The sequence below is a fragment of the Antechinus flavipes genome, chromosome 3 (assembly GCF_016432865.1).
Source record: "Antechinus flavipes isolate AdamAnt ecotype Samford, QLD, Australia chromosome 3, AdamAnt_v2, whole genome shotgun sequence".
Taxonomy (NCBI): domain Eukaryota; kingdom Metazoa; phylum Chordata; class Mammalia; order Dasyuromorphia; family Dasyuridae; genus Antechinus; species Antechinus flavipes.
The window spans coordinates 389,186,920-389,211,118 of record NC_067400.1 but is presented as its reverse complement, the minus strand read 5'-3'; positions in this window follow the sequence as shown (position 1 = coordinate 389,211,118).

Below are 24,199 nucleotides of genomic sequence, written 5' to 3'. Positions count from 1 at the left end.
TTTTTTTTTTCAGTCAAGCACTAATTCTGAGGCTTGTCATGAATTAAATTCTGAGAGAAAATGGGGAGCTTAAGCAGATGTCTGCCTTCTTTCTGCCTCTTGGCCACAAGTTCAATTCCATTTATTTCTGATGAAAAAACAAGAGCTAAACAAAAATTTTGACCTCCAAATATAAGACTCAAGAAAAACATAAAAAGGTAAAAAGAACTCTTGAGACCTGTATTTCTGTTATGGGTATACATAGATAGTGCATGTATAATTTGATTTTACTGTTATAATATAAAAAAGGAATTAGAGGTAGAAAGGGAATTGCACCAAAAAAAATAAAAAACTAGAGGTAAAAAGAGGGAAATTACATCTCACAAAGAGCCAAAGAAAACTTATTGTATTTGAGGGAAAGAAAGGAGGGAAATGAACATTGTATGAATCTCATTCTTATCAGATCTGGCTCAAAGAGAAAATATTAGACATATTTGGCTTACTGAAAAAGTTCTCTCATCTCAATGAAAAGTGGGAGGGGAAAAGTGAAAAGGGAAGCATACAAAAAATAGAAGGGAATACAGAAATAGTCGGGAAAAGATATAAGAAAGGGGAGGGACTCTAAGGGAAAGAGTCTCCAAAGGTGGGGGGAGAGGGGACTGATTAAGGCAAGTGGTATCCATAAATTGAATACTAAGGAAAGGTTAAGGAGGAAAGCAAAGAGAAAAGTAAAATATGGAGATAATAAGATGGCAGGAAATACAGAATTTGTAGTTTTAAGCATAATTGGGAATGGGGTAAATTCTCTCATAAATTGAAGGCAGATAGCAGACTGGATTAAAAACCAGAATCCTACAATATGTTGTTTACAGAAAACACATTTAAAGCAGTGTGATACATACGGAGTAAAGTAAAAGGCTGGAGAGGAATCTATTATGCTTCAGGTCTATTATGCTTCAGGTGAAGTAAAAAAAAAAAAAGCAGGGATAGCCATCCCAATCTCAGATCAAGAAAAAGAAAAAAAAATTGATTTAATTAAAAGAGATAAGGAAGGAAACTATATCTTGCTAAAAGGTACCTTAGATAATGAAGTAAATATCAATACTAAATATATATGCACCAAGTAGTGTAGCATGGAAATTCCTAAAGAAGAAGTTAAGAGAACTGCAAGAAGAAATAAATAGCAAAACTATAATAGGGTGAGATCGCAACCTTGTTCCCTCAGAACTATAAATCAAATGACAAAATAAATAAGAAAAAAGTTAAAGAGGTAAATAGAATACTAGAAAAGCTAGATATGATATATCTTTGGAGAATACTGAATGGAGACAGAAAGGAGAACACTTTCTTCTCAGCAGTTCATGGAACCTATACAAAAACTGACCATATAAAGACCTCAGAATCAAATGCAGAAAGACAGAAATAGTAAATTCATTTTTTTTCAGATTACAATTAAATAAAAACTATATTCAATAAAAAGCCAGGGAAACATAGACCAAAAAGTATTTGGAAACTAAACAATTCCATCCTAAAGTAAGAATGGGTGAAACAGCAATCATAGACACAATAATTTCATCCAAGAAAATGACAATAATGAGACAACAAAAATGAGACAACTTACCAAAATTTGTGGGATGCATCCAAAGTAGTAATAAAGGGAAATCTTATATTTCTAGAGGCTTACTTGCATAAAATAGAGAAAGGAAAGATCAATAAATTGTGCTTGCAGCTATAAGAGCTAGAAAAAGAGCAAATTTAAAACCCCCAAACAAATACTAAACTTGAAATTCTAAAAATAAAAAGAGAGATTAATGAAATTAAAAGTAAAAAACTATTGAATTAATAAGTAAAACTAAAAGTTGTTTTTATGAAAAAACCAACAAAATAGATAAACTTTGGTAAAATTGATTAGAAAAAGGAAAGAGGAAAATCAAATTGTTAGTCTTAAAAAATGAAAAGGGAGAAATTTCCACTAATAAAGAGGAAATGAGTACAATACTTAGTAGTTACTTTTCCCAACTTTATGCCAATAAATTTGATAACCTAAGTAAAATGGATGCATGCATACATAAATATAGGTTGCACAAATTAACAGAGGAGGAAGTAAATTGCTTAAATAGTCTCATTTTAATAAAGAATGAGATTATAAATAAATTGGAAGAGCATAGGATAGTTTACCTCTCAGGACTGTGGAAGAAGAAGGAATTTATGACCAAAGAAGAACTAGAGATCATTATTGGATACAAAATAGAAAATTTTATTATATCAAATTGAAAAGTTTTTGTACAAACAAAACTAATACAGACAAGATTAGAAGGGAAGCAATGAACTGGGAAAACATTTTTACAGGTAAAGGTTCTGAATCAATTTTTTTAAAATCCTAGACTAGAAAAGATAAGGCCCTTGGAGCAGATTTCAACCAGTCTCAGGACAAAGGGGAAAGAGGCTGTTTGCATAGGACTACATAAATTACAATCTGAATTCCTTTGTCAATGCATATCTTGTTTCCAATCTATCTACTTCCCTTTTCATCATCTTACCAGCATGTGAGGATTTTCAAAGACTGAGGGACTCCCTTCAGTGCCCTAATTTATCACCTACTCGTATTATTACTATTTAACCTCATTTCTAAAATATATAGAGAATTGACTCTAATTTATAAGAAATCAAGCCATTCACCAATTGATAAATGGTCAAAAGATATGAACAGACAATTTTCAGATGAAGAAATTGAAACTATTTCTAGCTGTATGAAAAGATGCTCCAAGTCATTATTAATCAGAGAAATGCACATTAAGACAACTCTGAGATACCATTACACACCTGTCAGATTAGCTAGAATGACAGGGAAAGATAATGTGGAATGTTGGAGAGGATGTGGGAAAACAGGGACACTAATACACTGTTGGTGGAATTGTGAATACATCCAGCCATTCTGGAGAGCAATTTGGAATTATGCTCAAAAAGTTATCAAACTGTGCATACCCTTTGATCCAGCAGTGCTACTACTGGGCTTATACCCCCAAAGAGATACTAAAGAAGGGAAAGGGACCTGTATGTGCCAAAATGTTTGTGGCAGCCCTGTTTGTAGTAGCTAGAAACTGGAAAATTAATGGATGCCCATCAATTGGAGAATGGTTGGGTAAATTGTGGTTTATGAATGTTATGGAATATTATTGTTCTGTAAGAAATGACCAGCAGGATGAATACACAGAGGCTTGGAGAGACTTACATGAACTGATGCTAAGTAAAATGAGCAGAACCAGGAAATCATTATACACTTTAATAACAATACTGTATGAGGATGTATTCTGATGGAAGTGGATTTCTTTGACAAAGAGAAGATCTAACTCAGTTTCAATTGATCAATGATAGACAGAAGCAGCTACATCCAAAGAAAGAACACTGGGAAATGAATGTAAACTGTTTGCATTTTTGTCTTTCTTCCTGGGTTATTTTTACCTTCTGAATCCAATTCTTCCTGTGCAACAAGAAAATGGTTTGGTTCTGCACACATATATTGTATCTAGGATATACTGTGACATATTTAACATGTATAGGACTGCTTGCCATCTGGGGGAGAAGGTGGAGAGAGAGAGGGGATTAGTTGGAACAGAAGTGAGTGCAAGGGATAATGTTGTAAAAAATTACCCAGGCATGGGTTCTGTCAATAAAAAGTTATTAAAAAAAAAAAATCCCATTTTAGAAAAAGAAATAGAAAAAGCTATTAAGCCACTCCCTAAGAAAAACTCCTCAGGACCAGATGATTTTACATGTGAATTCTGCCAACATTTAAAGAACAATTAACTCCAATATCATATAAACATATAAACAATATCATAAAAAGTAGGGAATGAAGGGCTCATACCAAATTTCTTTTATTATATAAACATGGTACTGATACCTAAACCAGGTAGGACAAAAAGAGAAAAAGGAAATTATAAACCAATCTCCCTAATGAATATTGATGCAAAATTCTTAAATAAAATATTAGCAAAGTATAGTAAATCAACCCCAGGATAATATATCATGACCAAGTAGGATATATCATGATCAAGTAGGATTTCTACCAGGAATGCAGAGTTGGTTTAATATCAGGAAAACTATTAGCATACTTGATTATATCAATAATCAAATTAACAAAAACCATATGATCATCTCAATAGATACAGAAAAAGCATTTGATAAAATCCAACACCCATTCCTATTAAAAACACTAGAGAGTATAAGAATAAATGGACTTTTCCTTAAAACAGTAAGTAGCAGCTATTTAAACCGTCAGTAAGCATTATATGTAATGGGGATAAATAGGAATCATTCCCAATAAGATCAGGAGTGAAACAAGCTTGCCCACTATCACCATTACTATTCAATATTGTATTAGAAATGCTAGCTTTGGCAATAAGAATTGAGAAAGAGATTAAAAATTAGAGTAGGTAATGAGGAAACCAAATTAACACTCTTTACAGATGATATGATGGTATACTTAGAGAACTCCAGAGAATCTACTAAAAAGCTATTAGAAATAATCCACAGCTTTAGCAAAGTTGCCGAATACAAAATAAATCCATATAAATCATCAGCATTTTTTTTTTACATCACTAACAAAATCCAACAGCAAGAGATTGAAAGAGAAATTCCATTTAAAACAACCATCGATAGTATAAAGTATTTGGAAATCTATCTGCCAAGAGAAAGTCAGCAACTATATGATCAAAACTGCAAAACACTTTCCACACAAATAAAGTCAGGTCTAAACAATTTGAAAAATATTAAGTGCTCTTGGATAGGCCAAGCAAATATAATAAAGATGACAATACTACCTAAACTAATTTATTTATTTATTTACTGCTCTACCAATCAAACTCCCAAGAAACTATTTTACTGATCTAGAAAAAATAACAACAAAATTAATTTGAAAGAACAAAAGGTCAAAAATTTCAAGGTCAAAATCAAATGAAGGTGGCCTAGCTGAATCAGATCTAAAACTATGTTATAAAGCAGTGGTCATCAAAACCATTTGGTACTGGCTAAGAAATAAACTGGTTGATCAGTGGAATAGATGAGGTTCACAGGACAAAATGGTCAATAATTATAACAATCTAGTGTTTGATAAACCCAAAGACCCCAGCTTTTGGGATAAGAATTCACTATTTCACAAAAACTGCTGGGAAAATTGGAAACTAATATGGCAGAAACTAAGCATTGATCCACACTTAACACCATATACTAAGATAAGGTCAAAGTGGGTTCATGATCTAGACATAAACAATGATATTTTAAATAAATTAGACGAAAATAGGATAGTTTGCCTCTCACACCTGTGGAGAAGGAATTTGTGACCAAAGAAGAACTAGAGATCATTATTAATCACGAAATAGATAATTTTGATTATATTAAGTTAACAAGTTTTTGTACAAACAAAATTAATGCAGACAAGATTAGAAGGAAACCAACAAACTGGGAAAACCTTTTTATATTCAAAGGTTCTGATAAAGGCCTCATTTCCAAAATATATAGAGAACTGACTCAAATTTATAAGCAATCAAGACATTCTCTAATTGATAAATAGTTAAAAGATATGAACATACAATTTTCAGATGAAGAAATTGAAACTATTTCTAGTCATATGAAAATCATTATTGATTGGAGAAATGCAAATTAAAACAATTCTAAGATACCACTACACACTTCTTTGGTTGGCTAAGAAAACAGGAAAAGGTAATGATGAATGTTGGAGGGAATGTGAAAAAATTGGGACACTGATACATTGTTGGTGGAACTGTGAATGGATACAACCATGCCAGAAAGGAATTTGGAACTATGCTCAAAAAGATCTTAAAGAAGGGAAAGGGACCCACATGTGCAAAAATATTTGTGGCAGCCCTTTTCATAGTGTCCAGAAACTGGATCCTGAGAGGATGTCTGTTGGAATCCTTACTAACTGCTAAGTAATTAGAGTTGATCTAATCTTACAAGAAGTTGTTTTGGCCAGAACCTGAAACAAGGTACTAAGTAGAACTAATCAAGACAAGGCTTGTGTTCCCACCTTTACTCAAAGTCCACACCTTAAAGCTCTTTGGGCCAGAGAGCACTATGGGAGAAAACCCATAATCCCATTCTCTCAGAAGGTTCACATATAAGGCGAGACAGCCATTCCAGAAGACACTTTTTCCTCTTGGCTGGCTGATCGCACTAGACTCGAGAGAAACGACTCTGCTGCAGAGAACACTTTTGACGGATTTCAGTGGAGCTACGCCAGAAGCCCTCTCTCCGCGGCAAGTGTGGCTGGGCTCCCCAGAAGGAGATAAGAGAGATCTTCCATCTCTGTTGGAGGCAGAAGAAAGCAGAGGCAGAGGCTGAAGGACAGAACCTTTGGATTTGGTGACATTCGGAGAGAGCTCTTGGAACCAAGCAGAGAGATAGGCCTCTAAGCTAACCGGGCTATATTAGAGATAATAAAAGATCTGAACTTTTATCACCTGGCTGCTTTTTGAGAAGAAAAAGATCACAACATTTTGGCGCCCTGAACGTGGGACTGACAGACCCCTCAGTGGATTTCAGTGGAAAAGCTCCGATCCTGATTCAAGTGGAAAAGCCTCTGATCCTGATCCAGTGGAAAAGACTTCAACCCAGAAATTAGGGTGAGTGCAACAAAGAAATTTTGCTAAAAGAGTTAAAGTAGAATTTCAGCTAAGATGGGACAGATATTTAGAAAACAGCCTTCTGTTTCTGTTCAAGGAAAATGTTTAGAGAGCATTGTCAAAATTATGGAAAGCCAAGGTTTAATTATAAGTTTACAGCAAATCATTGAACTTTTACAAACTGTAAAGGACATATGTCCTTGTTTTTCTCTTGATAAAAAATTAGATTTAAATGAATGGAAATTGGTTGGAGAGGATCTTTGTCAATTCTATGATAAAAATGGGCCTAACTCAATAATTAATACATATAATGTAATACAATTGGCTATAAGAAGTTATTTAAGTGATAGAATGATGAAAAGGAAAGTACAGGAGGAAGAAATGCCAACTTTACTAGGTGAAAAGGAGGACGAATCAGATGAGAATGGAGTTAATTACAATTCTGAGTATGATACTTCACAGCAGGAGGAATTAGGTGATTCCACATCTCATGACCCTCCCCCCACAATTAACCCTTCATGGATGGAACAAGGGGGAGGGAGAGAGACAGAAACACAGTCAGCTTCTCCTGTAAAGCAGAATTTAACAAGATTAGAAAAAGCATTAATTAAGGCAAAAAATGAAGGAGAAGATATATCTGATTTTATAAATGCATATCCTGTGATTGAAGAGCTCAACTCCTCAGGTCAAAAAGAGAGAAAATACACTCCTTTTAATTTGGGAAAAATTAAAGATTTGAAAAAGGGTTGCGCTCTTTATGGGGCTACATCATCTTATGTGAAGATGTTACTAGATAATTTGTCTTATGAAATCCTAACCCCGAATGACTGGAAATCCATAACGAAAACTTGTCTAGAACCGGGACAAAATTTATTGTGGCTTTCGGAGTTTCATGAATTATATAGGATTCAAGCCCAACGCAATAGACAAACAGGAGCTATTGTACAAGTTGCTTTTGACCAACTAGCTGGTGAAGGTCAGTATGCAGAGAGTTCAGAACAGATTTATTATCCCATAACAGTGTATGAGCAAATTTCTAAGGCTGCAATAAAAGCTTGGAATTCTCTCCCTGGACAGAAAGATGGAAATAATGTTTTCACAAAAATAGAGCAAGGTCCCAATGAACCTTTTGCAGATTTTGTGGGACGTTTACAAACAGCTGTAATAAGAACCATTGGAGACAATGCAGCAACAGAAATAATGACTAGACATTTGGCTAAGGAAAATGCCAATGAGATTTGCAAGAGAATTATATGGGGGCTAGACAAAAATGCTCCTTTAGAAGAAATCATTAGACGCTGTGCCACAGTGGGCACAAATGCTTATTATGCCCAGACTATGATGAACATGGAAAGACAAGGTCCTTCTTGGCAGAGGAATTCTAGAGAAACGCGTCGATGTTTTCAGTGCGGAAAAATTGGACATTTGAGAGCTCATTGTAGATATGGAGATAGCGTGAGAAAACAGGGTGAGAGAAAACCCAAAACCCCATGTCCAAAATGTAACCGAGGCTTTCACTGGGCCTCTAAATGTATATTGACCCAGAGAAATGAGAGGCAGGGCCCAGCTCCAAAGTATCAATCAAAGGACAGGTGGGGCATGATAGCAGCTGAGGTTACACCCAGAGAGACTTTAGAAATTCAGAACTCTGATGTCATCAACCAACAGAAAAGCAATCAGGATTACAGTTGGGAAGAATACAGGCCTTTTAAGACAACAAGACAATATCCAATGCAAACAGCTCCAATGTAATTATGTATAATGCCTCCCATATTGATGGATTTATGTATACCATGTATATCTGTTACAAAGTTCTGGCCCATACTGATGGATTTATGTGTACCCCCTCAGAAACCCCCTATGTTTTAAAGCAAAAGAAAGAGGGAGATGTTGGAATCCTTACTAACTGCTAACTAATTAGAGTTGATCTAATCTTACAAGAAGATGTTTTGGCCAGAACCTGAAACTAGGTACTAAGTAGAACTAATCAATACAAGGCTTGTGTTCACACCTTTACTCATTGGAGTTCAATGAGTTCATACCTCCCTTGAAGCTCTTTGGGCCAGAGAGCACTATGGGAGAAAACCCATAATCCCTCTCTCTGGAAGGAGCATAAATAGGCCAATGGGCCAGTCGAAGGAGTTCTTCAGAGAGGAAGACGCTACAAGTCGAGATTTCACCGGAATGACATGAAGACTGGAGCTGGCTGGAGGCTTAAGAAAGCAGAGGCAGAGGCTGAAGGACCAGACCTTTGGATTTGGTGACATTCGGAGAGAGCTCTTGGAACCAAGCAGAGAGATAGGCCTCTAAGCTAACCGGGCTATATTAGAGATAATAAAAGATCTGAACTTTTATCACCTGGCTGCTTTTTGAGAAGAAAAAGATCACAACAGATGTCCATAGATTGGAGAATGGCTGAATGATTATGGTATATGAATGCTATGGAATATTATTATTCTGTAAGAAAGGAGCAGCAGGATGATTTCAGAGAGGCTTGGAGAGACTTACACGAATTATTGCTAAGTGAAATAAGCAGAAGCAGAGATCATTATACACAGCAACAACAAGATTATATGATGATCAACTCTGATGCAGTTGTGGCTCTTTCCAACAATGAAATGATTCAAACCAGTTTCAATTGTTCAGCAATGAAGAGAATCAGCTACACCCAGAGAGAGATCTATGGGAAATGAGGGTGAACCACTCTTTCTGTTATTGTTTGCTTACATTCTAATTTTCCTTCTCAGATTTTTTTTCTTTGTTTCTAGATCCAGTTTTTCTTGTATAGCAAGATAACTGTATAATTATGTATACATATATTGAATTTAACATATACTTTAACATATTTAACATGCGTTGGCCTCCCTGCCATCTCAGGGAGAGGGTAAGGGAAGAAGGGGAAAATTTGGAAAGAAAGGTTTTGCAGGGGTCAATGTTTAAAAATTACCCATGCATATGTTTTGTAAATAAAAAGCTATAATAAGAATAAGAAGAAAATTAAATAAATAAGGAAAATAAATAAATAAGAAAAATAATTTTAAAATCTTTGCAAATCAGGATATAGAGAGTTGAACTTGACTGGAAAATGACTCAATATGGAAGAAAGGTTAGTATTTTTCTGTCTGTCCATATAAGGCAGAACTAGGAAGTATCAGTGTAAGTTTAAAAGAGCAAGATTTAAGTTTAAGAATTAACTTCCTATGTTATAAAATTGAATGAGATCCATGAATGAGTAGTAATTTTCCACTGCAAGTATTCAAGCAAGGGTTATAGGAGTAGAATCAGACTCTTGGCAAGGTGTGAGATGCACTAGATATTTTCTGAGTTGTCTTTAATATCTGAGAATCTAAGATTTTACAAAAGTTTTCCCTGATCTTTGCCTTCTCTGACTTCCTGTAATACTCTATATTCAAAAATTAATATTTGTATAGAAAGATCTATCTCCTGCAGGTAGCACAAGGTGGGAAGATGTCATTGTGAGGTTCAACAAGAAGTAAAAGAGATCTCGCTAGTCTCTTCTCCCTCCAGTCTTATTTTCTACCAAGAAAAAAAATAGCAGATTGAGACCTGATACATGGTTACTCCATTCTCCTTAAAGAGACTGGAAAACATTAATAGTACCAGCAGAAGACACAAAACCATACAGAGTACCACCTGTGAGGATAATATAATGACAATATTCCTGTTTACATATAAGATACAGCATATTAACATTTGAAAGCACATACATAGCAAACAAAAGTAATGAGCATTATTGCTAATTAACAAAGTTAGCCAGCTGCAATAACAACTATCAATAGGCCTATATAAAATACAACTTGATTATAAACGTTACCATATGCATCAAACAATCAATAGAAATTTCTATAACATGAATATAACAAAAAAGAACAAAACAGTAAAATAAAAACTGTAGTGTTCTCTTTTTTTCCCTAAAATGTGCTTGTTTTCTGAGAGTAGATTTCTTGGGGGGTTTCTGGAGGCAGTCTTAGTTTCAGTTCAAGGTAATAATCACCCTAAATGCAGCCAGCTGTTAAAAATTCAATCCTTTATTGTCTCCTTCAAAATAGCCTGATTAGTTTTCTTAAAGGCCTCTCTGCTTGGTTCCAAGAGCTCTTGCAGCTTGTCCTTTGCCTCTGCCAGATTCAGCTTCCAGCTCTCTCTGAATCTTGGTTCTGAATCTCCCCAACTGAATTCTGGCTCTCAATCTCCCAAACTCTCCTTCACTCTCTCCTGACTGAGGCTCTAAGAGCTTCTTATATATGATCTCTTAAAGGTGTAAACCTAAAGGTTGACTCCTCCTCTGAGAGAGTGAGATTGTGGGTTCCGGGCTTGTGAATCTCTCAGACTTGTGAACTCCAGTGTGTGAGCTAATGTGTGAACTCTTAAAGTGTAAACTTAAGCATCATTTCTATCAATTCCAGTGAGTTAACACTTTGTAAGGATTCTAACTAAAAACCAAACATACCCTTTTGTTGTTCATTGCTACTCAGGCATGTGTGAATTTTCATGACACATTTGACATTTTTTTGGCAAAGATACTAAAGTGGTTTGCCATTTCATTTTCCAAAGTATATTCTAACATGTAGTAATCCACTTGAATAACAGTAAGCCTATGCTAAGTACTTTTTATATGGGTAATCTCAAATATTGTGGCTAAATATATGTGTAACTATATTTTATTTCTATAGGTTTATTTTCTATTTTCTAATATTTATTTTCTATTATTGTTATATTCTATAGGTTTATTTCCAATATCATCTTAGTCTAATGATTTATCTAACAGGATCAATTCTACTGTTACTAAGTGATCTCTCTGCTCCTATACTAGAACAAGTGGTTGCCATGGGCTGACTATCAGGAGCATGATAGACTTGTACATCTATAGCTAAGCTGGCAGCCATATCAGGCTGCTTGTCAATATGTACAAGCTCTGTGAATTGAATCCGTATCCTAGAAATCTCCAGAAGTTTTGGGCAGGAAAAAAGTCACCTCTGCATTAAGTTTTCCTCCCTTGTAATATTAAACAGAGTTTCTCTTTGGTTGTATCATGTTCGGTACTCATATCATGATCAGAAAGCCTTTATATAATTGCTTGACAGTTTCTTTTCCTGAAGTTTTTTTTGAGCTTAAAAAAGACCTTTTTGAGTATGTCCAGCTTGCATAATATGGAGCCTGCTACATCCTCTACAATAGGGGTGAGATAGCCTCTCTTGATTTCCTGTCTGTGTCTTTAAAACTGGTGAAAATCCCCTGTTCTTTTCTACTATTTCTAGTTTAAAAGCCATGAACTGAACTGGTAAAAGGAGAAAAACAAAAAAATTTACTCTGTTCTCTCTATCTTACACTTACTCCAAGAAATGGGCTTAGGAGCGTTTGCTTCTCTTTAGGGTTTTTGTCATTATTTTCAAGTGTGACAGACTTAATTTCAAGCCATGAAAAACCTTGAAGACAAGATTGCAGGTGGGATGGTATACAGCCAGCCAGCTAGCAAGAAAAACCTGAGAAATCAAATTAACTATGATTCAAGCCCTAGGAGGGCTTTGGACTTGAAACTGGGAGACTATGCTCTATAAGAACTGAATAAAATTGTGAATCTGATGCCCTTCCCCTCTCAAGGGACTGAAGTATAGGGAGGTAAGGAAATTATGGTTCCCATGTGTTTGTCATTATACTTTCTGAGTTAAATATCTTTTTGTAATAAATCAGTGTTATAAAAAATGTTTTAGGATTTATTAATTGCTCTGTGTTACTTCCGTCTTCCTAATTTGATTCCTTTAAGCATGGGAAACATGTCTCCATACTTCTCCAGTATTACTTCCCGAAGCCAGCACAGACCTGACAACACAGTGGGTACTTTGTGTAGATTGAATGAAAGTGGTCTGATTTCCTGTTTTTCTATTCCTTATCATGGTTTCAAAAACTGGGACAATACTATTACCCTTGAGCAAATTGCAGTCTCTGATCTTACAGGTACATTATTTGATGCTTTACATAAATTATAAATTTATTTAAATACTGGTCTTATTACTTGGACATCAGTGAAGTTTTTATTCCCCACAAAAATTATTGTTGGTATATATTCCTCAACCCTTCAATTGTACTAAATTCCCATTGAGGTACTTGAGAGAAATGTAAGATAGAAAAAAAAAAATAATAATAAATAAATAGAAGCATATAACTGCTGGACTCTCACAATAGACCAATAGTCCTTATAGAGAAATTATATGTATGAATTCAATGCAAACTCAATACAGTTTCATTTGATATATGAATAGTCACCTCTCCAACATGCATGTTATAACATTATTATTGCCTCTTAGAAATCTTCATCAAGAGGAATATATTTGGGAGGGTGGGGGTGGAGAAAATAGCTGAAGCTAGATTTCAAATTATTCTAAGTCAATCTGCATTGCCAAGATGAATTATTATTTTGAAATTATTTCTTTTTTAATGAATTCTAAAACATTTAATAAGAAGGGGTATTTTCTGAGTATGCTGGCTTCTGAATGTGCTTTTAATCATGTCTCTAGAAAATCCATTTAATCTATTTTTTCAGCTTGTACATTTTTCTTTTTTGGCAACCATTCTCCTCAGAGCTTGGCCTTTTTTAGCTAATGACAAGACTATCTCTTAAATCTTTGATTCACTTTATACTCTTCTTATTATTGGAGCCAGTCTTTGAAAAATTCTTTTTTGTCTACTTGACTTTCATTTCTTCTGAATCAAAATCAAATTCACAATTTCTTCTAGCACAAAATATGGAATATATCTTTTATTGAAAAGATATTTATCTGTCATTTGAGTTACTTCCCTTGACACAGAACTATTCATTCACTGTTTAGTTTATGAAATCTTTCCAGCTAAATTGTAATTCTATATATAGACAAGCAAAATATTTGCAAACACTTGACATTTTATTCACAGGAATGAAAACACACTGATAAAAAGAGTAACCTGTAAATTTGATGTAGTCCTTTACCTAGTTCACTTAATATGTCTCATGTACCATAAACATTTTTTTTTTCTGAGTGAAAAAGTGGATCCTGATATTTACACAAAGAACATATCAATCTAAGGAATACTTTTTCAGTAAGTGTTAAGACTGTGTACTAAACAAAACCTCAAAACTGGTGAAAATTTAGCCATCAGATTGTTGCCAAAGAAAACAAAAGCCATAACCCAAATTTTGGATTTGCTTAAACTTTCTAATATTGATATTGATTACTGGAGACTATAATGCATCATGAACAATATTGCATTTTTTAGTCTTCTCAGTTTCATGAGATTAATAATGGCATACGATGAGTTAAATTTCTGTTACTTAATCATAGATCCCTGATGCATAATAGTTTTCAGGATTATGAGCAGCTAATCAGTGACAACTAACAATATTTAATAGCACTTACAGGGTTAGAAGTTTTATTCTCTGAAAAAACAGGTGCATAGAAAATGTTAAATTATAAAATACCATAATTTGTTTTATAGGTGATATTAGGAATTAATATTAATATGATGTTATGAAATATCTCATAGAAGGGAGAAGGACTGTGGGAAGAACAAGGAAGATCTCAGCTCAAGTCTGACTTCTCACTGATACTACCAGGATGATCTTGGGCTAGTCTCTTTATCTGTTTTTTATTCCCAGGTAATTGAGACTATAAATTTCAAAGCAACTGATCTGCATCTATGAAAGAAATTTCCTTTTCAAGAGTTCTATATGAAATCACACATCCAGATTCCATACTAATGTTGAACAATAACAACAACAGTAACAAAATCCATATAAACAAATATTAACATTTCAAGTCTGTAACAGCAAGAATTGCAGCATTTTATGCAGTAAAATGCTGGAAAATTTACTCATCTATTATTATGTGTCAAGTACCTCTTCACAAAAGTCTCTATATTTTACACCTTTCATGAGTTTACCAGGTTATCTTATATTATATATATATATTTTTAGAAATCCAAACATATATAGTATTTTCATCCCATTATTTAAACTTTTCAAACTTTGTAGAAGTATCTCAATAAAAATAGTAACCAACAGTAAAATCATTCTTAGAAAATGAAAATAGCCAAATTTTCAGTCCTAAAATGTCTGAATATTGAGATATCATCTTCTATTTAGTGTTATACTGAAAAGGATTAATTCAGATTGTTGAACTAATCTTCTGACAGTTGAGCTAAAAGAACAGAATGTCTAGGATTTTTCTTTAATAGGTAGGGTTAATAGCATAAATGGATTAAGTTTTCAAGTATATAAAATTAATAGTTAAATGTTCACTTATACATAATATGTCAACTTTTTAATTGATGCTCATTTTCTTCTAAAAACACAGTAAATCCTTTTTTAATATAATTACACATTTTATGTTTTATTTGATAAAAATAATTCACTTTAATCACTTTTTTTTTCCTCTATCTCCACCAAGCCCATTTTATCTTCTACTGGAAAATCCTCTTATTCATTTGCTTCATTGGAGCTTGAATAAAGGTTGTTTAAACTGGCTCACCTTTCTTATCTCCCTTGTGTTTTTCCATAATCCTTCCTTCTACTATAAAGGGAGGATAGCTTCCTTCTCAATGTATCTTTCAGCAAGAGGAGAAATCTTAACCTTTTATTAAATAAACTGAACAAATTGCACTTTAAATCCATATTCTCCCTGGTTTTGTGAAATATATTAAATTCTTTTATAAACTTTGAGCAACTTGGCTGGACTTGTGGGCTATCCATTATTTTGCAATATCTGATTTAGACATAGTATCATAGCAAAATAACCCAATACATGATAACAAAGTTGAAGTTAATTGTATCATGTATAATTCTCTGAAAATAAGGATTCCTAATATTATGAACTACATGCTCTCTTGTGGTATGCTCACTTTGCCTCTCTTCTCATCTCCTACCTACTAATAATAATTTGGTCAATTTAGAAAAAATGATTCAGCAGGGAATAAAAGCAAAAATATTATTTAAGTATTGAACGTAGATTTAAAAAAAAATAGTAGCTTTTTATTTTCAAAATATATGCAAAGTTAGTTTCCAACATTCACTCTTGCAAAACTTTATGTTCCAAATTTTTCTCCCTCCTTTTCCTCCACTCCTTTCCCTAGACAGCAAGTAATCCAATATTAAACATAGATTTTTAATACACATAAAAGAGCATTCTTTCTACATTAAAGAAATTAATAAGTTCCTTAATTTATATATTATTAGCTTCCTAAATCTCAATATTGAATAAACTTTTCATAACATTTAATAAACAAAATATTTCTCATTGTTTCCATAGGTACCATGATGCATCTCTGTTGACCACAGCATTTGTGGAAAATCTATTACATACTCAGTTCTCTGGGAAGCTTCTGATATATTAGGAGCTACTGTCTCTTTCCACCCCCCTATTTTTCAACTGTACTTCCTTATCTGCTTCCACCTATAAACTCTGGACATCTCATACCCTGGGAATGGTCATTGTCCTTCTAGGAAAAATATCAAAAGCTGTCAGCTCAGGCAAAACCTTGCCTAGAATCCAGCTTTTCCGGTATTATTGATGCATCTCTTCTGTTCTCCCACCTCTATGGATCTGATCTTTTGATTCTTTGAATTTTCTGGTAATGCATTGCCTCCTCAGACTTTTCAGGATCCACCATGATTTTTTTTCCTTTGGTATCTGCATTCTTGTTCTCATTTACTCATTATTGCAATCTGCTTTTCTCAAGCTTTCTATATCTACATATCCCATGACTTTCTATTGCATTGCTAACTCACTGTTTTTTCCTACTCTTTGATCCCCATGATCCTCTAGAGTCCTGTTTACCTCTTCAGTTTGTGATTTATTATATGATCTATATGGGGCAGTTAGGTGGTACAGTGTTTAAAGAACCTGGACTGGAAGGAAAAGGACACATTTTTCTGAGTTCAGATCTATTCTAAGACACTTATTAACTGTGTTTTCCTAGGAAAGTCATTTAACTTGGTTTGCCTCAGTTTCCTTATTTGTAAAATGAGCTGGAGAAGACAATGGCAAATCATTCAAATATCTTTGCCAAGAAACCTCCAAAAGGGGTCACAAACAGTGGCCATATGCCATACAATATACTATATACTATACAATAGTGGAATAGTCCACTACAAAATATGTCCAATAATTCTTACTTTCCTACCATGAATCAGCTTTCTCAATTCTAAGTCTTTTGTCTATTATCTTCAAACAGTAGAATCTCTTGATTCCACCAATTACACAAAGGAATAAAAATACAGAGTCTTGTGATCAAAATATTTGTAATCCAATAGAAAAGATAAATATTAACAGGAAAGCAAAACTACATAGTTATAGAATTCTCATGTGTCACCCTTTGCTCCCAAAACTTCAAAGATTTTATTTCTTGGAAGATTCAATTCAGAGTCCTGTGCCTAACATTCAACCATCCTATAATGTAGTTCCATTGAAAATGTAGACTTCTGGAACAACTAGATGGCATAGTTGATAGAGCACCAATCCTGAAGTCAGGGGGACTTGAGTTCAAATATGGTCTCAGACAACTAACACTTCCTAACTGTGTGACCTTGGGCAAGTCACTTAACCCCAATTGCCTCAGGAAAAAAAAAAGGAAAGAAAGAAAAATAAAATATAGACTTCCTGAATTTTCACATCCTAAACCTGGACAGCATTTCTTACTTTGACCATATATATGAAGGCTTGAGGAAATAAATCTGAGAATTATCTATATAGCATTGATAATTGAAAGTGTGAGACCTGATGAGATCACAAATGAAAGGAAGGAGCAGAGAGCTCAAATATAACCTTAGAGGACACTGATGCATATCAGGTATGATCTAGATGAAGATCCAGCAAGAGAGATTAAGAAGGAATGTTCAGATTAATAGAAGGAAAATAAGAAGAGAACAGTGTTATAAAACCTATAGAAAAGAGAATTCAGGAAAATGGCAGAGTAGGTTAGTAAATTTTAAGCTCTGAAGATTTCCTCCCAAATAGGACAACCTCAGGATGAACATGACTTGGGGCAGTACTATCCAAGAAGAGCTGAAGAAAGTCCTCAGCTGGGTGATTAGTCAGTGTGAAGTGCAGACACCTCCAGCCTAGTTCCACAGAAACATCAAGGGGAATCCCTGAGACTAGCTGGGTTTGGCTGTATCCTCAAAAGGAACCACAAAAACTTTCATCTCAAGACTGCTTTAGGTCCTGAGTCTGGGAAGACTGAGTGAACTGATTAGGAACACCAGGCCCAGCTGTGATGTAGAGATGGAGGAGTCCTGAGCTGCTACTTGCAGGAAAATGGAGCTTTTGGTTTAGAGTTCCAGATCAGCAAGGAAAGCTGAAGTGAAGCTAGAAGCACCATCCTCCTATCCTATCCCATGATTAGAAGTCCTTGCACTGATACTTCTTATTAAATAAAAAGGAACTTGCAAAGAAGAAATAAACCAACTTACTATGTTAAAGTGGATGACAAATTAATCTTCAGAAGAGGACACTGAAGTAAAAATAAATAAATAAATAAAATATTCTTCAGGTGAGAGGGTCTTAAAAATACCACATCAACAATTGAGACTCTTAGCCCTGTCTCATAAGAGACACCTTCCAATCCCATTTCAGAATGCAAATTCTGGGAAATCAGGATGTTCCTAGAAAGAAAAGACAAAGCTACTCCATAAAAACACAAAAGGTTCCTGTATTCAAAGCCAGGATTAGAGGTGCACAGGAAGCTTGGGACAGCATCCCCTTTAACCCAGGAGCAGAGTTTGACAATAAAAAGTAAAAAAAGAGGAAATACAAAAAGAAAAGGAAATAAAATGACCAAGAAAGAGAAAAGAACCTTGACGATAGAAAGCTACTATGATGACAGAAAAGACCAAAACATCAGCTCAGAAAAAGTCAAAATGTCCACAGAGGAAATCAAAAAGAGTTATAAGCATTAGTCTCAATCCCAAAAGGGCTTCTTGGAAATGCTCATTAAAAAACCTTTTAAAAGTAAAGAAGAGAGGTAGAAGGAAAAAAGAAAACAGAAAAGAAAAGAGAGGTATACAACTTAGAAAAGGAAAGCAATTCCTTAAAAAATACAATGGACCAAATGCAAAAAAAAAAAAAAAAAAAAAGTCCACTGAAGACAACACCATTTTGAAAAATAGTGTTAATAAAATATAAAAAGAGATACAAAAGCTAATTTAAGAAAATCACACATTAAATACTGAATGGAACAAATGGAAGCTAATGACTCAATGAGACATCAAGAATCAAACAAACTAAATAGAAGTAAATATAAAATACCTCACTGGAAAAACAGCCAACCTGGAAAATAGATCCAGAAAAGACAATTTTGAAAAATTTCCTGAAGGTTTTAAGCAAAGAAAAATCTTAGACAGCATTATTCGAGAGAACAAGGAAAACTGCCCTGATATTCTAGCAACAGAGGGAAATAGTAATTGAAAGAATGCATTGATTACTTTTGGAAAGAAATACCACAAGGAAAACCCCAAAGAAGAGCACTGCCAAACTCCAGAATTGTAATGTCAAGGAAAATTACTGCAAGCTCCCAGAAAAAAAGCAATTCAAATATCAAAGAGCCACAGTCAAGATTATCAGGATCTGGCAACATCTACAATAAAGGATCACAGGGCCTGGATATTATATTCTAGAAGGCAAAAGACTTGGGGTTATAACCAAGAATTAACTACCCTGCAAAACTGAGCATCACTTTTCAGGTGAGGAAATAGAATTTCAATAAAATAAGAGTCTTTCAATCATTTCTCTCTGTGTCAAAAGGAATTTGGTAGGACTTCTTTTTTCCCTATCTTTTCAAATATTTTGCATATTTTGGAATTAATTATTCTTTAAATGTTTGGTAGAATTTATTTGCAAATTCATCTGGCCCTAGGAATTTTTTTCTTAGGGAGTTGATTAATAGCTTGTTCTATTTCTTTTTCTAAAATAAAACTATTTAAGAAATGTATTTCCTCTTCTGTTAATCTAGGTAAAGTATATGTTATATAGGTATTATTCCATTTTACTTAGATTATCAAATGTATTGACATAAAGTTGGGCAAAATAACTCAAAATTATTGCTCCAATTTCCTCTTCTTTGGTGGAAAGTTCCCCTTTTTCATTTTTGAGACTAACAATTTGATTTTCTTCTTTCCTTTTTCTAATCAAATTAATGAAATGTTTATATATTTTGTTGGGTTTTTAGGATTTATCATTTTCTTTTTCTGTCATGTTAATCGGACAGTTTGATATGATGCCTCAGAGTTGTTTTAATTTACCTTTCTTTAATCACTAAAGATTTAGAGGATTTTTTTCATATGAGTAGATGACTTTAATATCTTTGCCTAAAAATTGACTGTTCATATCCTTTTACCATTTATCAACTGGACAATAACTTTTATTCTTATAAATTTGACTGCATTATCTCTACATTTAAGTAATAAGATCTTGCTGTAAGTAAAAAGAAAATTGTTATAATTTTTTTATACTTATGATTGTTAACCATGTATTCTTCTCCCTCCTACTTTTCAATTTCTCCTCTCTCTTCTTTCATCCTGTCCCTCCTCTAAAATATTTTGCTTCTGACTACCACCTTCCTCAATTGGCCTGCCCTTCTCTCAGCCCCCTCCTACCCTCTCTTATCCTCTTCACATCCTACTTCCCTAAAAGGTCAAATAGATTTCTATAACTAACTGAGTGTGTTATTTCTTCTTTGAGGCAATTCTGAAGATATTAAGGTTCAGGTGTTGCCTGACACTCCACTCATTTTTCTCACTATTTTAAAGCTCTTTTAAACTTTTTTTTTTTAGATGAGATGATTCATACCATTCTACCTCTTCTTTTTCCCTTCTTTCCTTGCATCCTTTTTTCTTATTTTTACTTTTGGTTTTTTAGATATAATCTCATTATAGTTTATTCATACTCATTATCTTTGTCTATAAATATTCTATTTCTAACTGCCTTAATAATCATAAAGTTCATAGAGTTATACTTTGCTTCAACTATTCTGTAGAGTAATTTGGAGCATATCTTTTGACTCAGTAGTGCTATTACTGAGTCTGTATCCCAAAGACATCATAAATGAGGGAAAAGGACCCATATGTGCAAAAAATGTTTCTAGCACCTCTTTCTCTGGTAGCAAAGAACTGGAAAATGAATAGATGCACATCAATTGAGGAATGACCAAACAATTAGTGGTATATGAAGACAATAAAATATTATTATTCTATAAAAAATGATGAAGCTGATTTAATAATTGCTTGGAAAGATTTACATGAACTGATCATGATGTTAGTAAAACAAACAGAACCAAGGATACATTGCATACAATAACAGCAAGAATGTGCAATGATCAACTATTAAAGTCTTGGTTCTTCTCAATGAGTGGCTTAGTGATCCAAAATAATCCCAATAGACCTGGACAGAAAATGCCATCTTCATACAGAAAAAGTACTATGGATACTAAATATAAATCAACAAAAATTGTTTACTTCTTTTTTCTGCTTCTTTTTCACCTATTGTTTTTCCCTTTTGCTCTGATTTTTCTCTCCCACCATGATTCAAAAAGCAATATGTATTAAAAATTAGGGGAAAAAAGAAAATTGAATAGTGACAGAAAAGAAGACACATTTTTCTCAGCAGTATATGGCACCTACACAAAACCTGATCATATATTAGGGTATAAAACCCTCACAATCAAATGCAGAAAGGCTGAAAAAGTAAATGCTTCTTTTAAGACTATGATATAATAAAAAATATTTTTAATAAGAGGCTAGGGAAAGATAGACTAAAACCAATTTGGAATTAAATGATCTAATTCTAAATTATAAATGAGTCAAACAACAAATCACATAAAAATGATAATTTAATTCAAAAGAATGACAACAATGAGACAATGCATCAAAACCTATAAGTCTCAGTCAAAGCAGTTCTTAGAAAAAATTTTATGTCTCTAAATTGATTTGTTTTAGGATAATTGATCATGCTATGGAGCTCAAAGAGGGAATTTTGTGAAATTCTAGTCTATAGATGGCTATTCATTAGCAATTAACTTTTAAAATATATCAATTTTTAAAAAGAAGAAAGGGATTACACTTGTCATCTTCCCATTAGAAATGTAAACAGTTTAACTTATTGAATCCTTTATGTTTTCTCTTTCATGTTTATACTTTTATCCTTCTCAGGAAGGAGTCTTGTTTTTGAAAGTAATTTTCCAATTAGCTTTGGTGTTTTCATCAGAGATACTTAAAAATCCTCTATTTCATTAAATATTCATTTTTCTTATGAAGAAATTTACTTAGTTTTGTTGGGAAGGTTTTCCTTGGCTGTAATCCTAGTGCCTTTGCTCTCGGAGATATCACATACAAACCTATGTAATACTTAACTTTCTGTTAGCCTGTCGCTCCATGATATTTAAATTGTTTCTCTCTAGCTGCTTGTAATATTTTCTTCCTGACATTGGAGTTTTTCAAATTTGATTTTAATATTTTTTGGAGTTTTTATTTTGGGATCTCTTTCAGAACATGACTAATTGTTTCTTTCAATTTTTATTTTACATTCTAATTCTGGATATCAGAGCCATTTTTCTTGATACTTTCTTGAAATATTATTTCATGGCTCCTTTATTTGAGTCTTTATTTTTGAAATTTATTTTTTAAATTACTACTCAGTTGCATATAAAACCAACATTTTTTTTTTGGTTATACATGTACATTTCTTTTTTTTTGCACATTTTTTATGAATCATCTTGAAAGAGAAAAATCAAAACAAAAGGAAAAAGCACAAGAAGAAAAAAAAACAAAAAAAATGAACATAACATGTATTAGTTTACATTTGGGCTTCATAGTTCTCTCTCTGAATGCAGATGGCACTTTCCATCCAAAATTTATTGGGATTGCTTTGCATCCATGACTTGAGAAGAACCAATTCTAAAATATTTGAGCATCGCACAATCTTGCTATTACTATGCACAATGTTTTCCTGGTTCTGCTTGTTTTGCTCAGCATCAGTTCATGTAAATCTTTCCAGGCCTTTCTAAAGTCAGCTTATTCATCATTTTTATAGAACAATAATATTCCATTACTTTCATATCCCATAAATTATTTAGCCATGCCCCAATTAATGGGTATTTACTTTTTTTTTTCTATTCTTCACCATCACAGAAAGAGCTTGTACAAACATTTTTGCAAGGTTTTTTTTTTTCTTCCTTTATTATTTCTTTGGAATACCTACCTAGTAGTGGCAGTACCAGACCAAAGTGGTACATACAGTTTGATGGCCCTTTGGGAATAGTTCCAAATTGCTATTCAGAATAGTTGGATCATTTCATAATGCTACCAACAATGCATTAATGTTCCAGTTTTCCTGCGTGCCCTCCAACATTTATCACTATCTTTTCTTGTCATTTTAACCAGTATGAGAGTTGGTGGTGCTATCTCAGAGTTGTATTAATTTGTATTTCTCTAATCAGTAGTGATTTAGAGCATTTTTCATATGACTATACATGGCTTGAATTTAGTCATCTGAAAATTGTTTGTTCATATCATTTGACCACTTTCAATTGGGGAATGACTTTTATTTTTGTAAATTTGACACAGCTCTTTACATATTTTAGAAACAAGGTCTTTGTCAGAAATACTAGCTGTAAATTTTCCCCCAACTTTGTACTTCCCTCCTAATCTTTGTGTGTTGGTTTTGTTTGTGCAAAATCTTTTTAATCTAATACAATCAAAATTGTCCATTTTGCATTTCATAATGTTCTCTTTCTTCTTTGGCCATAAATTCCCCTCTTTTCCAAAGATCTTAAAGGTAAACTATCCCTTCCTCTCCTAATTTACTTATAATATCATCCTTTACATCTAAATCATGTACCTATTTTGACCTTATGTTGGTATTCTTGTGAGACATAGATCTATAATGAGTTTCTGACATATTATCTTCCAATTTTCCCAACAAGTTTTGTGAAATAGTGAGTTCTTATCCCAAAACTTTTGGGGTTATCAAAAACTAAATTACTACAGTCACTGATTATTGTATCATGTATCTTTCACCTATTCAACTGATCTATCAAGTCATTTCTTAACCAGTATCATATGTTTTATAATATACTGCTTTATAATAAAGTATTAGGTCTGATACTGGTAGGCCACCATCTTTTGTAATTTTTTCACCAGTTCTTTTGGTATTCTTGTCCTTTTGTCCTTCCAAATAAATTTTGTATTTATTTTTTTTCTCTATAAAATATGTTTTGGCATTTTGATTGCTATCTTTCTTTTTCTTTTGATTATAGCTTTCAGATAGTATTTTCCACATTTTCTTCTTTTTTCCCCTTCCTTTTTGGTTTTGTTTTATGGTTTCTTGATGTCTCTTAGAGTCTTAGCTTTCATTTTCCCATTCCTAAATTTTAAAAAAGAGTTTTCTTCAGGAGGTCATTTGACTGATTGTATTTTTGAAGCAGCTCCTTTCAGGCTTTTTTGTGCCTCTTGGACCATTTGGCCTTTCTGTGCCTTCTTTACCAAGGAAAATTATAATTTTATAATTTCCTTGCTTCATTCTTCGTTTTCCAAATTT